Below are 17,671 nucleotides of genomic sequence, written 5' to 3' on the forward strand. Positions count from 1 at the left end.
GGGAGCTCTTTAATTTATACATGGACAATGTTTATTATACATCAAGCAACCTGGTTATAAGTCACCGAATGTTAGCAAACAACTGTTAATGTTTACTGTTGCCGTGTGTGTATTTCTTGTGTCATGTTCAACAGTGACAGTGTTATGCCTTGGTAGTGCCCTCTGTAAAATACCGTTGTGTTTACTTTACATATCTGTTATGTGGGGTGCCCAATGTTGGATACCAGATTGCCGAGCGAATAACAGTTTGTCTCATCGTATTCAAAAGAGTGTTATATTTTTCAAATAAGAGACTCAGTCCAATGCCAATGAACAACTGTTGATGTTTGTTGTTGCGGTGAGCCAGCCCCACCAATTGCATTTGTTGTCCACGACAACTGTTTGACAGCAGCGACAGCCAACAGCCGCCGTAGTTCAGTGAATTTTTTATTGAGTAAGAGCAGTTTTTCGTCTGTTATCTTAGGATAAACACAGGCCTAAACGTGAAGACGGCATTCGTACGAATTCGTATCGTGTGTGTTGTGTTATTCTTTTTCTCCGTGTTTATAATGAGTGTGTGTTACTCAATGTGCGTTCGTGTGTTTATGTGCTTGGAATATTAAATACCAGAAAAAGAAGGAAGAAAAGAAAAAATATTAAATGAAAAAAATAATTTGAAAAAAAAAAAATTTCGTTATGCTATACCAAGGCCTGAATAATTAAAAATTCTACGAAAATAAAGGTTTGAAAAAAATATGAAGATATCAATTGAATATTGAGGAGAAGTAATAAATTACCGCAAAGCGATTTATAATGAAGGAAAAATAATAAAAATCCCTAAAATATGTTTAAAAGAATTTAATGAAAAATCGAATGCTAATAAGTTTAGAAGAAATTTAAATGAATGAAATTGTTTTGTGTCGAATTTTACGTTGGTCAAGTTCTATATATTGCTGGTGTATCCTAATACTTGTGGCCAATATTGGTTTAAAGAAAAATTCTTAAATTTGCCTTAAAAACCAACTCCCTTTTGTGCGATTTCTTCGTTTTTCATCGCTTTAGTTGTCATACTTACATCCATAGCTACTTTGGTGTGGCTCCCTCATCCTGCAGTTCATGTAGTCCATGCCGTCACTCCCTGACGCGTGCCCCTTTCAGAAAACCCAAAGTGTTTATGTTTGTTGTTATTCTTCATTGTGGTTTGGCAGCTACTAAAGAGGTGTGCAGTGGGTGGTTGTGCTAAAACCCCAAAAGGCATCACGACAAACGTCAAAACAAACTTTTTAACATGCGCCCAAGAGTGTGCCAGCTGTCATAAGAGTTGCCAAAGAGAAGCAAAAGAGGAAACAACAAGAAAATAATCAAAACAAAACTTCGCTAAATGGGATTCTCATCTTTAAATACAATACTCTTTGTGCTCCAATTTGTACTCTCAATGAATGGAGAGAATTTTTGTGTGCTGTAAACAACGACGAAATTCAAAATCAAAACAAAAAATTCCTTAACCGCAAAAGTAAACCGAAAACATATGTTTTCCAACGAATGCCCCAACCAAAGAAGATAAGTGTGAAAATAAAATAAAGTGAAAATATGTTCCATAATGCAGTGTAAAAATGTGTGAAAGAATTTCCTTTGACAGTGAATAAAAAATGCAAAAAAGTCGGCACTACAAAGTCATTTTAACATAATATTTTTTCTTCGACATCCTTAATTCTAACGTTGGTCTATTAGCGCAGAAAATAAGAAAGGAAAAGAATAATTTGCCTTTTGCAAAACGTGTCCTTATTGCGACGGATTTTGGCGTGTCTTGGCAAAACCAAAGTACGAAACCACACCACAAGAAAACATAAAAATTACGTCTCCCACACCATTCACAGTCTTCGGTTATTTCCGGCTTTTTAACGGACTGCAATTTATGGCTGAAATGCATTTCCGTTTTACGGCGTAGACAAAATACGAACAGCAGGGTTTTGAAGGATATAACATTAGGGTGGCGCAATTTACTTATATTTATACAAGTAAAACAACATACAGAGAGAAGTAAGTAGATTTTAGTTTTTGTCAAAATAACATAAGACAATTTCGAAAATTGTTACTAGATTAAACACAATATCGATGCTTTTAGAATTTCAGTTGAAATGGAGCAGTTTATAATTACGCGCTAGGAATAGAGACATTATAATCGAAAATTCTTGTTAATTCTAGCTTATTTATCCTAGTATGGATGAATCTAGAACTTACATTTTGTGGCGAATGTTGTTGTAACATTTCGCTCAATGATTTTTTGATAATTTTTCCGAAATTGCTATGAAATTTTTGTGGTAATCAGTATAGCACAATCACGTTACTTTCACGCAATTTTAGCTGATAAAATTATTTTTTATAATTAGTTTTCTGTACCTTCGTTACAGAAAATTCCCACAACTTGTGGAGAAGTTTTAGGTCACTGGAAACTCAAATACCAAATCGTTTGGTTAATTCGTTCAGTGAAAAATTTAAAAGTACCTGATATTAGGCGGTACCGCTATATAGTGGCTATACCACAACGTAGGCCTGTTTGGTAGATAAGTTTGTAACCACTCGGAATCCTAAATCTTAAAATAAAGCCAATTAACGTAGGTAATAACTTCCAAATACCTCAAATCTTGCGATACCCTTATATGGGGGCTATACCAAAACGTATGTCCATAATTTTAGTTTAAACACTAGGAAGCTTAAATGCCAAATTATAGCTAATTAGATCTGAAAATGTAGCTATAAACGTCAAAATACCTTAAATCGGGCGGTACCGTTGCATGTGGAGTGGACAGATATGGCATATTTTCAAACTGATATGGCGCAATTTAAAACTTCGAAAGTTGCCGTGCTCACAAGCCACTGCACATTGTAGTCGTGGTCATATATTACTAGGGCAAATGTTGAACAGAATCGGTTGATCTAGCTCCAGCGAGCCAGACAGACAGAAGGACGTGGCTAAATCGACTCGTCCAAAAATACTTGGTGTCTAAAAACATTATTTCGATTTTGGTCGACTACCTCTTTAGCCTATAGGCTAAAACTTTCAAAATACCTATTCTTGTGGTACCATTATGGGGGACTTTATTAAATCGTGGACCCATATCGACAATTCTCTTCTTTTATACCCAAGTGAAAACTATGAACCAAGTTTCAGCTATTTCGGATGAAAAATGTTGCTAAACAAGTAAGAAAAGCGTTAAGTTCGGGCGGGCCGAACTTATTATACCCTCCACCTCGAACTAATTGAGAGATATTGTCCTATGGGGGCTATATGAGGGCGTGGACATATACCGACAAATTTTATATGGAACGTTTAATACCCCAAATGAGGACCAAATACCAAATTTCAGCCATTTCGGTGTATTAAAGTGGCCACAACCTTCAAATTACCGAAAATCGGGAGGATCCGTTCTATGGGGGCTATATGAAGGCGTGGACCTATACCTACAAATTTCTGGGGGAATGTTTTATACCCCCAACGAAGATTCAATACCAAATTTCAGCCATTTCGGTGTGATAATGAGGCTAAAACTTTCAAAATGACAAAAATCGAGAGATATCGTCCTATGGGGGCTATATCAAAACGTGGACCTATATAAACATTTTATGGCAGAAATGTTTCTTAGCCTCTGGGAACACAATATACAAGGTAACAAACGATTCTGTGGTCAAATGGGACCAATACATTCAAAATATCTTAAAGTGACGCGTACTATATATGGGGCTTTATATGGGGGTTATACCAAAACGTGGACCTAAATAAACAAACTTTGGTATAAATGTAGATATATCTGCTCCTTTTGGACATATTTCAAGGGGAGAGCATGACCTGAGTTTTAAATTAAATTAATTTAAATTAAATTCTTCTTTATTTGCCTATTCGTCATACGAATTTTAGCGATCAATACAATTACAATAAAAAATCGATTTTAAATAACAATATTAGATAAATTCATAAATTGTTCACAATATCGGCAAATATGTCTCTACTTCTGGCAGCACTTAGTAGGTATCCAACATCTCGAAATCCTGTCCATTCTTGAATATTCGCAATCCAACATAATTCTTTTCGGCCTTTAGGATTTTTACCTTCTATTTTTGATTTTAAGATATCTTGCAGTATTTTGTATTTTGAATTTCTCTTGATATGACCAAGGTAAGCTGTTTTTCGTCTCTTGATGTTTATCATGATCTCTCTACTTCGATTCATTTTTCGCATCACTTCATTGTTTGTAATTAAGGCCGTCCATGGAATTTTTAAAATTCGGCGGTATACCCACATTTCGAAGGATTCTAATTTCTTCACATCTACTGCTTTTATTGTCCATGTTTCCATAGCATATAATAATGTTGACCATATATATGCTTTTACAAATCTACATTTTGTTTCCAGGTTAATATCATGGATATTCAGAACTTTCTTGTATTTAAAGAATGAGTCTCGTGCAATTTCAATACGCCTTCTTATTTCTTTGGAGCAATCCCATTCGTCATTTATGTCTATTCCAAGATATTTAATGTTTTGGACTCTTTCAATTGAGAAGTTTTGTATTTTTAGGGAAATGTTGTTGTGGCTATTTCTCCTGCTCACAATCATATATTTTGTTTCTTTGTGTTTATATTTAGGCCATATTTGTTACTGCATGTTACCAATTTGTCCATTAATTCTTGTAGTTGTGAGATACTGTCAGCTAATATTGTAGTATCATCAGCATATCGTATGTTATTAATGTATCTACCACCAATGAATATGCCTTTGGACGTTTTGTTGATGGATTCTTCAAAAAATTTTTCGGAGTAGATATTGAATAACAGTGGAGACAATATACATCCTTGTCTTACGCCTCTTGATATAAGAATAGGTTCCGTTATATCTCCATCGACTTCAATTTGTGCGGATTGGTACCAATATAGATTTTTGATACATCTGATTTCTTTGCTGTCAATACCAATTGATTTCAGGATATCAATTAGTTTGTCGTGTTGTACCTTGTCGAACGCTTTTTCATAGTCGACAAAGCATAAGAATAAATGTAGATATATCTGCTCCTTTTGGACATATTTCAAGGGGAGAGCATGACCTGAGTTTTAAATTAATACCAAAAGTGTTGGCATTGGTAAAATTAAAATGTCAGAGTTATTGCAAAATGCGCTAAACTATCCCACTATTTTAATGACAAAACATTTGCTTCTCTTCTACTTCTCTTCTGCAAAGCTTTCAATCATTAAATTGTCGACAAGGGTCAAATATAAAATTATTAACATTTTAGTTCCTTTAGCCATAAGTCATTTGGTGTAAAATTCAAGTTGGTGAACATTTTAGTATCTCCCTAAAAGAAGTGTTTTCCCGACTGTAGCCTTTGCTCACTTCTTTAAACATGAGATTAGTAAGAAGATGTAGTGTGCTCGATCCAAACAGTTTTTTATACACGCAGAGAAAAAATATTTTTCGGTTTTGTTGGAACAAATATATATATTTTGGTTCCAAAAATGTGTTTGTTTTGTACAAATCCAAAAATACCATCTTTTGTTCCGAACATAGAAAACAAAAACAACTTTCGAATTTCCGCAATATTGTAAAAATCGTTAACAATACCGATTGTAGGAACAATCATAATCTAAATTTTTTACAAAACATATTGTCAGCCCTGAAAACCAGATACTAAATTTTTTGATTTGAGTGTATATACTTCCCATATACACTTTCCACACAACTTTGATATAAATATCGCGTATAATATTACGAGCATTGCTGAACGCAATACATGGTTTGCTACTTTAGCTGACAACAAAGACAAACAAAAAGCCACAAGCAGCCACCACAACAACATAAGGATTAATTAAACACCATAACAAACATGAAAAGGAAAGAAGAATGAAACAAAACAGAAACAAATAAAAACAAAAGTCTCATTGTTGGTATACATACAAACAAAGATAAAGGCAGCATGTCATACAAACATCACAACTCACCAAAATTGTTTTTTCAACACGGCATCGAATAGCGAGAGAAGAGAAAAAAAAATTCGAAGAAAAGAGAGAAATATTGTTCAGTTGACACAAACTATTTTTGGATTTAACAAAAACGATTGTTGGATTCACAATACTACATAAGGAATCCAACAATATGTTAACAATACATATTTTGCTCTTGGAATATTGTTGGATCAAACATATTTTTTTCTATGCGTGTATTCATCGTAAATATACATTGGAAAATAAATAAGAGCCATATCGGACTGTAAAAATTCAATATTTTGAGTACTTTAACTATAATTACGTCATCAGGATATGTAAACGGTGTCTCATATTGTACCTCAAAATGCGTGGGATATCCACGACTATAGTCCAGTGAAAATTAAGAAGTCAAATAAGTCGCAACATTGTAATTTTGGCGAGGGTATTGAAAATACCATGATTAATTATACAAGGCGACGCAAAAGTAATCTTCCTATCAGAAAATGCTATAATTTTTGCGATTGGCCCCTAATGTCAGTTCTGTTTTGACATTTGTGTAGTAAACACATGCAAAATACACGTTAATAAACAATGTTACGCTTCACTGCTCCAGAACGCGGAATATTGGTCACTATTTATTTGACCAATAATCGGTCGGTGACTTTGGCACAACGTGAATTTCGCCGCAGACGTTTAGCCGCTCGCCTCGAAGAGACTGGCACAACACGAGATGCTGCCAGGCAGACCCCGGAGTATCCGTTCTGCAGAGAATATTGCTGCTGTAGCCGAGTATGTCATGGAAGCTCCGTCGACATCGATCAGACGACGTGTCACGCAAATGGGTATCAGTTGACGGTCTTTACAGCGAATTTTGGTACAAGATTTGAAGATGTTTCCGTACAAAGTCCAGACGGTGCATCAGCTGTTAGATGCTGACCGCCAATCGCGTCTAACATACGATCAAGCCATCCTTAATCACAACCAAGAGGAAGATGATTTTTCATCAAAAATAATCATGAGTGATGAGGCGCTCCAGACTTCTTTTTGTGGGGCTTTTTGAAGTCGCGGGTTTATGTCAACAATCATCAGACTCTTTCAGCTCTTAAAGACAGTTCCGCCAAAAATGTGAGGACCTATCGCCGGAAGTTTTGGCCAAAGTGATGGAAAATGCCATAAAAAGGGCTCAAATGACAATAAACTGTGGAGGCGGCCATTTATCTGATATCATCTTCTCGAGTTGATGTAAAAAAAATTAAAAGACCAAATAAAAATAATACACAAGAAGAATCAAACTTTTTCATTTTTTTTTTTTTTAAATTACAACCAAAAAACATCGGAAGATTACTTTTGCGCCACCACGTATTTATACGGGCTTAGGGTGTTCATCATCGCTCATTCTTATGATATGGCCTAGCCAACGCAATCGTTGCATCTCGATACGTTTATCTATACTGATGTCGTTGTATAGCAGATACAGCTCGTGGTTCATACGACGTCAATATTCACCGTTAACGCAGATTGGTCCATAGATTTTTCGAAAAATTTTTTCTCTCAATCGCACCAAGCACCGCCCTGTCACGGGTAGTATCAGTGTTTTGTAAAGCGATATTTTTGTTTGACGAGGTGTGGCTTTGTTCTTAAACTGCTTTCTTAAGCCAAAGTAGCATCTGTTGGCCAATATACATTGTGCCACTCTTTTTGACCTTCGCATCTCGTACAACCTTTTCCAGCAGAATGTTGAATGAGGCGCACGAGAGGTCGTCTCTTGTCTGAAACCTCTTTTGGTCCTAAACTTTTCGGAGAGGTTCTTTCCTATTTTAACTGGGGACCGAGTATCAGTTAATGTCATTCTACAAAGCCGTATGAGCTTTGCAGGGATACCAAATTCAGACATGGCTTGGAATACCTTTGATTGTAGGGGGCCGTCGAAGGCTGCTTTATAATCGACAAAAAGGTGGTAGGGGTCGATCTCTTGGATCTTCATCTCTTGAATCTGCATCTATTGAATCTTCTCCAGGATTTGCAGCAGGGTAAATATCTTGTCAATGGTGGATTTGCCAGATCTAAAGCCGCATTAGTATGGCACAATTATTTCGTTGACCATAGGCTTTAGTCGTTCGCACAGTATCCCTGACATTATCTTGTAGGCAATAGGGAGAAGACCTATGCCCTATAACTAGAACATACAGTCTTATCTCCCTTCTTGTGGACGGGGCACAGGATACTCAGGTTCCAATCGTCAGGTACTCGTTCTTCCTGCCAGATGGTGCTAACTAGCTGTTGAATACACCTTATCAGCGTGTCGCCTCCGGTTTGAACAGCTCGACAGGTAAGTCATCGGCTCTTGCTGCCTTATTATTCTTCAGCCGGTTTATTGCTGTCTTTACCTCATCTTGACTGGGCGGTATACATTAAATACATTGGATCAGTGGTATCTTCGCCGTATTCGCTACTATCGAATACCAACAGTTTGGAAAAATGTTCTTTCCATATCCTGAGCCTGTACCGAAGCCATCACGCTTTTTTATTACTCTCCCGCCTTTCCATTTCTCTCTTTTTCCTGTGGAAAAGCCGTTTCTCTCTAGCAAATATTAGATATTTTATTTATTTGGAAATTTTGCCTTTTTTTAGGCGAAGATAATCTTTTTACTATTATTTTTTAATCGAGCTTTATGATCTATAATGCAAGTGAAAAAGGAAAGCCGACCATTTCTTTAACTCTCCGGTCTTGTCCAAAACTATTCATGTGGAAACTTTAAAATAGCGATTTGATGCAGCAACAATGATATCAGGGGAAGTTCTCCGCATTAAAATATTCGTAACTGCAACCACTGAAGCCTTGCAAATAGAATGTTCCATGGTTTACAGTCCAGAGATGATAGTGTCATGTTTTTTTTTTTATACGTAGAAAAACAATCTAAATCAAGAAACATGAAGAATCGAAGCATAAGAATCTTTATATCATTGGGGACACTACTTGTATTTTAGCATACATAGCGTGGAGCTATCAGATTGTTTGTGGGATGCATTATCATGCCTAAATTCACAGTAGTGACAATTGCATTTCTACAATACATTCCATTGTAATTAAAAAATGAATTCTTATTGTCTAGATATATAGAATAGATGCAATTAGAGCAATTTATTGCGTCTATAAATATAAATTGAACAGAACATCAAAGAATTCGAAACGAACTTGTTTAAATGCTTCTACAAAACCTGGGATACACATCGACATACAGTTATCCCTTTAAAAATACAAAATAACAAAAATAGAAACCAAAACCTATATAATTTTTAATAACTGCATGTTTTAAACTAAATTTTTCTTAACTTAGATCATATTTAGGTGGGGCAACTGTTATTCATGACCTCAACAATCATATCATGTCTAGTCTCCTCAGCTGTCTAGATAGAAATCACGCTACAATCTTTCCCAATCTCCTACATAACAGACAACCCGAACACATTTAGCGGAATGCGAATTGCTTTTGACAGCAGACGCCGTCACCAAAACACAATCCGGGGGGTTGACAGACAGAATGAAATGTACAATTTATTGCCCTGACATAACTGAAGAAAACTAGAAAAAATATGCCAACTATGGCAATAATTGACAATAACAAAAACAACACTAACTACGCAGCAGAGAACTTTGCAACAGAACCCATTGCACCAAAAATATGTAAACATGTCAAGTGCAATGTTGTTTCTATTTAAACTTAGAAAACTTTCCTGTGGAGAAAGGGAAAAAATAGGGGGTCCCGCCTCAAACATCTGTTGGCAAAGAATTCCGTAGTACATATTTTGCAACAAAAATGTAAAACACAATTTTCTCAAACAAAAAAAAAGAAGACACAACAAAATACGAAAACTATAACAGTGTAATGATTTTAAAGGGATTTCAACGCTTACGCCTGTCTAGAATTAAAACCCAGCGAAGAAACTAAGGCAAAAAAGCGTTTGTCATGAAGAAAATACATTTCTGTGGCCAAGTATCCGCGTTAATGTACAAAAACACATTTGCATTTGAAAAACGATAAGTTCTAGGACAGAGAAGCCATTACATAGTCGATACGTCCGAAGATTTGCTTTACCACCAATGAAACCAGGTAACGTAATTTGGTGACTATGTGGGTTCGAGTCCTTGACTTTCCTTTTTCACTTGCAAATAATTTCAGATCATCAAGCTTAACTCTAAACGAGAAAATTAACAAAAATCATAAAAAAATTATCTTCGCCCTAAAAAGGCAAAATTTCAAAAAAAAATTTTACGATTTTTATTCCAATATTGTTATCATTTAAAATTCTTTAGTTTAGTAAGACAGTCTTTGAAGAATAAGGTCAACGACCTCGGATTAAAGATCAGTTACTTTGGATTGGAGGTCATTGATACAAAATCCGAGTTCATTGACATTGAATTTAGATCATTGTCTAGGGATATAAGTTCATTGATTTCGAAAAACTCTGACGATTACGGACGGCGGCTTAAAGAATATTAACTCGGTATAAGTGATCATATACTCAGACTTATGGTCATAGACCTTTCTTAACCTTCGTTGAAGAAAAGTACCACCAATCGCAAATTAAATTACACTTTTCACCGGACTAAAATTAATTCACATCGTATTTAATAAAATTATTCGCATGGATACACTGTCAATCATCTCAGGGAAGAAATCCTGACTATTAAATTTTATAAACACAGCATTACCACCTCTTCAGCAATTAGTCACTTCACTGAAGGCATTCCAATTAATTAGAGCCTTCCGTAAAATGTTATAAACCCTAGCGTTGCATGCGTCTAATATGCACGAAGGAAACAAAGGCCTTTCTAACATATGTCCCAAATATATTTTGCAGCAAACGTATATAAGTTGCAAACATAACATATATAGGGGATCTGCAAACAAATATATGTTTGGATACAAGCAAATATTTGTTCGGGTGCAAACAAATATTTGTTTGGATGAAATATAAATACAAACCCAAAAGCCACAAAAAACATATACATACACACACATTTATAAATGGTGGTGGTTGTTTCTTTTGTTGAAATGCGTAGAAATACCAAACACAAAATCAACAACAGACGCATAGGTACATACGAAATTCCAAATACAAGAAATGCATAACAGACTTTAATGAAAAAAAAGCGGAATAGAATATGTTATAAAAAAGTAAATAAGAATAGTGTCACACATTTAGAAAGAAAAACAAATAAAAACTATTAATTATAAAATATAGGACGCTTGTCGTTAGTTGTAATAAATAGGTACATCCATATTTCAAATATACATATGTATGCATGTATATGAAAACTGTATGAATGTTATTACCAGTATTAAATGCGATTTCTTCTTTGTCCAATAAAATATTTCCATTCACCTTTTTGATTCAATTATAAAATGTATTTGGCATTTCATTTTCTACAAAGCGCAATTTCTTTAAGAAAACACGAAATACTCATTTATTTACTCAATTTACCCTCTTTAATTAACGATTGTCTTGAAGATGCTTAAGAAAAAATGCTCTCTGCCTTTCTCGCCAAAAAAGAAAACAAAAATAATTCATACCATTTTTTATTTTCCTCTTCGCTTGCTAGGTTGGTTAACTGTTAGTTACAGAAAAACATGATTGCTTGAGGGAGAATAAATTGAAACAACAACAAAGAACAACACACCACTAAAGCAAAAACAAATTGTTTACCCTCCCGTCTGCACTTCTGCGTCTTCTGTTACACCATGCACACAGCTCTTTATTATAAAATAAGCGAGCCTTGTTGTTACTCTCTTTGCAGATAATCCTCTCTCCACCAATAAAAAATATGTTCTAACATAAAAATATGTTGGTACCCAAACAAATAAAATTGAGATATGTTACAAAATGCGGCAATCATAGATTTGTTTGGATCCAAACATATGCATTTCTAACATATATTTTTCTGTGTGTGGAAGAACTGAGATATCTAGACATATTTATAGATATAGGCTTAGGAAGTGTTTGCTTAGAAATTTCCAATATTATACATTTCGTAATTGTGAATAGCACTTCATTAGAACTCTTCTTCTTAAATTGTTTGCTGGTTTAGGTCTTTGACCATTTACGTAGTGATACTACGTAATTCTGTTTGCTAATATGTACATTGTCAGCCGTAGACGTCACAGTGATATTCACATACATATGTATGTATGTATATAGTACACATTTTGTTTGTCTACAAAATGCAGACAGTTTGGACGATTGCTGGCCATTCCGCCGCGTAAGTTTGTGATACAATTTGTTGCTCTTGGCAAAAGTTGACCATGCTTATTACCTCCCGGCCAAGCTGGGCCATATGCAGCCGCATCGAAAAAGTCTCTCAATGTAATAAAATTAGTTTGCACTACGTATGCGAGTGGGTGGAGACATTGACAATGTCTATATGCATGTGCGAAAAGATTTCTGCATGGTTGCATGTTGTGTATATGGTTGGCTAGCTGGCTGACTGACTGGCGTTCTGACCTTGTAAAAGCATAAGACTATGTGACTGACGTTTGGTTTCCAACAAAAAACAGACTTACATTCAAATGCAATCCACCAATAGCTGGATTCAATGGTTGGTTGAATGCACGTAAAGACCGTCTGGACGATGAGACAGACATAAAGTTAAATGGTTATGTGTACTACTCTGTAAGTACTGGCCTGTATTACAAAATGTCACTATGAATCACTTCGGCTATAGCAATGAGATTATCGTGAACATGATGGCTGGCTACTGGCACCTACACAACAACTGCAAATATTCCATTCTAGACCATAAAGCCGAAAAGGTGTTTGTTTGTTGTTTGATGTCCTCTTTAGGGTGTTCATGTGAAAAAGTGTCCTTTATAAGGACCATCACCCTCATAATTGTTCTCATCACCATCATCATTGTAATATCAACGATTGAAGTGAGTCTGAGTGAGAGATCCGCTAGGTGTCTCACATTGAGTGTTTGCCTTAAAAATGTAAAAGTTTTTACCGTCCAGCGAGGCAGACATGAATTCAGTTGGTGAATTACATTTGCCAAATTGCCATAGCTGGCTGCTGCTTTTAGCCAAACACTCTCTCACACTCCCTCTTGGCCATTGTAGTAAAGCAGCACATAAAGGTCATAATGAATAGAGTTAAGAATGGGAGTTGTCTTTGACCAGCAACGTCATCTAAACACCAAGAATACCATATGGAGTCCAATGCTTAAATGATTTACTTGAAAACTAGAAATCTTGTCGCCTTGGCAGAGGGATTTAATGGTATACATGAACACAACTAGATAGTGTCATGTTGGTATCTATCCAAATATTTATTTTGCGGTTTAAACGGAAGTTTAAAGGGAATGTTTGAAAGGAAATCAAAGAAAAAGAAACTTTGACAGGAAAAACAAACATTTATTTATTTATAAATAATTTTTAAAAGATTAATATACTACAACGTGGATTTTTTAAAGAACATTTATAAAAAATATTTTATAATAAAAAGAAATAAAAATATAACGTGGACCTTTTAAGATTTTTTTTTAATATACCGTTAATTTTTTCTAAAAACAAAACGTGTATATTTTAAAAGAAATTTTATATAATTTTAGTTATACAACGTGGATTTTTTAAAGAACATTTATAAAAAAATATTTTATAATAAAAAGAAATAAAAATATAACGTGGACCTTTTAAGATTTTTTTTTAATATACCGTTAATTTTTTCTAAAAACAAAACGTGTATATTTTAAAAGAAATTTTATATAATTTTAGTTATACAACGTGGATTTTTTAAAGAACATTTATAAAAAAATATTTTATAATAAAAAGAAATAAAAATATAACGTGGACCTTTTAAGATTTTTTTTTAATATACCGTTAATTTTTTCTAAAAACAAAACGTGTATATTTTAAAAGAAATTTTATATAATTTTAGTTATAACCTGAAGCCTAAGATCTCTGCGGTAATGGTTTCACTCCCCTTTATACTTGAAATTTAGTTGTAAGTATAAATATGAAATGAAAAAAGAATTTTGCATACATTTAATTGTATACATAAAATTATAACTTGGAATTTTTGCAACATTTCTATAAAAATAAAACTTGGATCTTTATAAAGATTTTTTTTTAAAAACTTGGATTTTTAAAGATTTTTATAAAATTAAATAAAAATAAAATGTTGATTTTTTTAAACAATTGTTTTTAAGTAAGTAAACATAAAACTTATTAAAAATAAAATATTGATTTTTGAAAGAATTTTTTATTAAAATAAAAGTGCAACATGAATTTTATAAAGAACTAGCCGAACTAATATAAGATATAAAGAAATAACTATAATTATATTAAATTTAAATGCCACAATTTTTAATACTTTAATGGACAAATAAAGGAGGTAAGAATGCGTTCTCTACCCGTTCAGTGCTGTGTATGGTGCATGAAATCAGCCGAAAATATATATTTTAGAGCTATATCCAAATCTGAACCGATTTCAATATAATTTGGCATACTTATTTCTAGACCAAATTCTATCACACATTCCAAATTTACTTATTTATTTATTGAGTCTAATGAACAACGTTCTTACAGACTATTAATATTACAAAATTATTATTATTAATTTACAATAATAAGATTAAATTAAATTATCTATCAAAAAATTTTTAAAATTCCTTTTTGATGTGTCAAATTCCATTAAATTTCATGGAAATTGGACATACATAGCGTGTTTAGTGCATAAAATACATGAAATCGGCCGAAAATATATGTGGCAGCTATATCCAAATTTGAATCGATTTCAATATAATTTGGCATACTTATTTCTAGACCAAATTTCGTTACTTATTCCAAATTTGGAGACTGTATCTGTAACCTTTCATTAGATATCAGCATACAAAATCTATATTGTTTGAAGGTACTACGGATTCTAAGGCTTTATCTCCAGATCGGCGCGGAATTTCAAAAATTCTTATACAACTTTTTTACTTTCAGGCGATATTGCAATATACCCTCAAATTTTCGGGAAGATCGCTTCAGCGGTTTTCGAGTCCATAAATTACAAACAAACGTACAAACATTTTTCTATTTTATGTATATACGAGTATAGATGTTAAAAAAATTTAAATATAATGAAGATTTTTTAAAATATATTTATAAAAATAATTTAAAATATAACGTCGATTTTTTTAAAGAATTTTTATAAAAATATAACGTGGATTGTTAAAGTGTTTTTATAAAAATAAAACGTTGATTTTTTTTATAAAAATAATTACGTGGATTCTTTTTAAAAATAAAAATATAACGTGGATTCTTTTTAAAAATAAAAATATAACGTGGATTCTTTTTAAAAATAAAAATATAACGTGGATTCTTTTTAAAAATAAAAATATAACGTGGATTCTTTTTAAAAATAAAAATATGACGTGGATTCTTTTTAAAAATAAAAATATAACGTGGATTTAAAAAAAATATAACGTGGATTTAAATAAAAATATAACGTGGATTTTTTTTAAAAATAAAAATGTGACGTGGATTTTTTAAAAATAAAAATATAACGTGGATTTTTTTAAATAAAAATACAACGTGGATTTTTTTAAAAATAAAAATATGACGTGGATTTTTTAAAAATAAAAATATAACGTGGATTTAAAAAAAAAAATAATGTGGATTTAAAAAAAAATAACGTGGATTTAAAAAAAATAACGTGGATTTAAAAAAAATATAACGTGTATTTTTTTAAAAATAAAAATATAACGTGGATATTTTTAAATAAAAATATAACGTGGATTTTTTAAAAATAAAAATATGACGTGGATTTTTTTAAAAATAAAAATATAACGTGGTTTTTTTTAAAAATAAAAATATAACGTGGTTTTTTTTAAAAATAAAAATATAACGTGGATTTTTTTAAAAATAAAAATATAACGTGGATTTTTTTAAAAATAAAAATATAACGTGGATTTTTTAAAAAATAAAAATATGTTTTTTTTTTTTTAAATAACAATATAACGTGGATTTTTTAAAAATAAAAATATAACGTGAATTTTTTTTAAAAATAAAAATATAACGTGAATTTTTTTTTTAAATAAAAATATAACGTGGATTTTTCTAAAGAATTTTAGAAAAATCAAAAATATAACGTGGATTTTTCAAAGGATTTGTATATGTTTTAAAGAATTTTTAGAAAAACAAAAAATATAACGTTGATTTTTTAAAGAATTTTTTTTTTAAAATAAATTAAAACTTAACATATATTTTTTAAAGAATTTTTATAAAAATAAATACAAATATAACGTGTATTTTTAAAGCATTTAAAAAAAACAAATACAAATATAACGAGAATTTTTTAAAGAATTTTTATAAAAATATATTCAAATATAACATGGATTTTTTAAAGCATTTTTATAAAAATAAATACAAATATATCGTGGATAGTTTTTTAAAGAATTTTTTACCAAATAAATGCGAATATAACGTGGATTTTTTGAAGAATTTTTATAAAAATAAATTAAAATATAACTTGTATTTTAAAGAATTTTTATAAAAATAAATACAAATACAACGTGGATTTTTTAAAGAATTTTTATAAAAATATATTAAAATCAAACTTGGATTTTTAAAGAATTATTATAAAAAAAATTAATACATAACATGAACTTTTTAGAGAATTTTTATAAAAACAAATTAAAATATAAAATGGAGTTTGTAAAGCATTTATTTTAAATAAATAAAAATATAACGCGAATTTTTAAAGAATGTTTATAAAAATAAATAATTGTGAGACCGGGCACCGTCGAAATGTGTTTTTTCGTCGAGAATCGACGAACGCATAGCAGTGATAAAGATATAGTTTGCAAGTGAAGTTGCTCGAGTTTAGGTAGTGCCAAAGAAATTCTCGATCAGAGTGTTTCTTTGCACACGTATCTATTTGAGCGGGCAATTGACACTTGGGTATAAAAAGTTTCTTGTTGAAAAACAAGAGACAAGGGAACTGATGAAGATCTGTATCGAGATCTGAAACTATAGTCTTCCCTGCCTTACCCCTTGGTAAACATCACCAATTTTTTCCACTAATAAATTAAAGTTGTTTTTATAAAAAATTTAAAACAACGACTATGGGATTAAGCCTGACTTTTTTGGAAAACAAAATAAAAGTCGTCATCCCAAATAAAAAACGCCAACTCTCCTAATAAATAAAAATATAACGTCGATTTTTAAAAGAATTTTTATAAAAAAAAAACACAAATACAACTTGAATTTTTTTAAGATTTTTTATAATTAATACAAATATAACTTGGACTTTTTAATGAATTTTTATAAAAATAAATACAAATATAACGTGGATTCTTTAAAGAACTTTAACAAAATAAATACTATATAACTTGGATTTTTAAAATAATTTTTACAAATATATGACGTGGATCTTTTAAAAAAATAAATAAATTTTCGATTGTTTGAGTGGAGTATTCCCCCATTGGCTCAACTTCATTTATTACCCTCTATTACAGAGAGTAATGTTTTTCAAAACGAACTAACAGTTTTGCAAAATTTTACTGATCGCTACCAATATCATGATTTCATCCCGGCGAAGGGAATTATCAATTGGCTTCTCAGTTTTAGAAATGATGCCTTTTTAGCGAAAAACCGAACTCTTTAAGTGTCTAGTATTCCCATATGAATGAGAATCACACTCACTTTTCGGCTTTTCCAAAGAAACACCAAAA

The 17,671-nt window shown here is 32.0% G+C and overlaps 1 protein-coding gene across 8 annotated transcripts in view; it reads left to right on the top strand.

Moving 5' to 3' along the window:
• Positions 1 to 299: 299 nt before the first annotated feature.
• LOC141397778 (uncharacterized protein CG43867) overlaps positions 300 to 17,671 on the top strand; it is a 664,656-nt gene continuing 647,284 nt past the window's right edge. For 6 of the 8 annotated variants that reach the window (XM_073974478.1, XM_073974482.1, XM_073974481.1 and 3 more), the window contains exon 1: positions 300 to 2,019. The gene's annotated coding sequence lies outside the window, so the exon portion shown is untranslated. The remainder of the gene's footprint in view (positions 2,020 to 17,671) is intronic. The other 2 variants (XM_073974479.1, XM_073974480.1) reach the window with 1 other exon arrangement.

This window comes from Musca autumnalis, unplaced genomic scaffold (genome assembly GCF_047663935.1).
Source record: "Musca autumnalis isolate F117 unplaced genomic scaffold, ASM4766393v1 scaffold_3, whole genome shotgun sequence".
NCBI lineage: Eukaryota > Metazoa > Arthropoda > Insecta > Diptera > Muscidae > Musca > Musca autumnalis.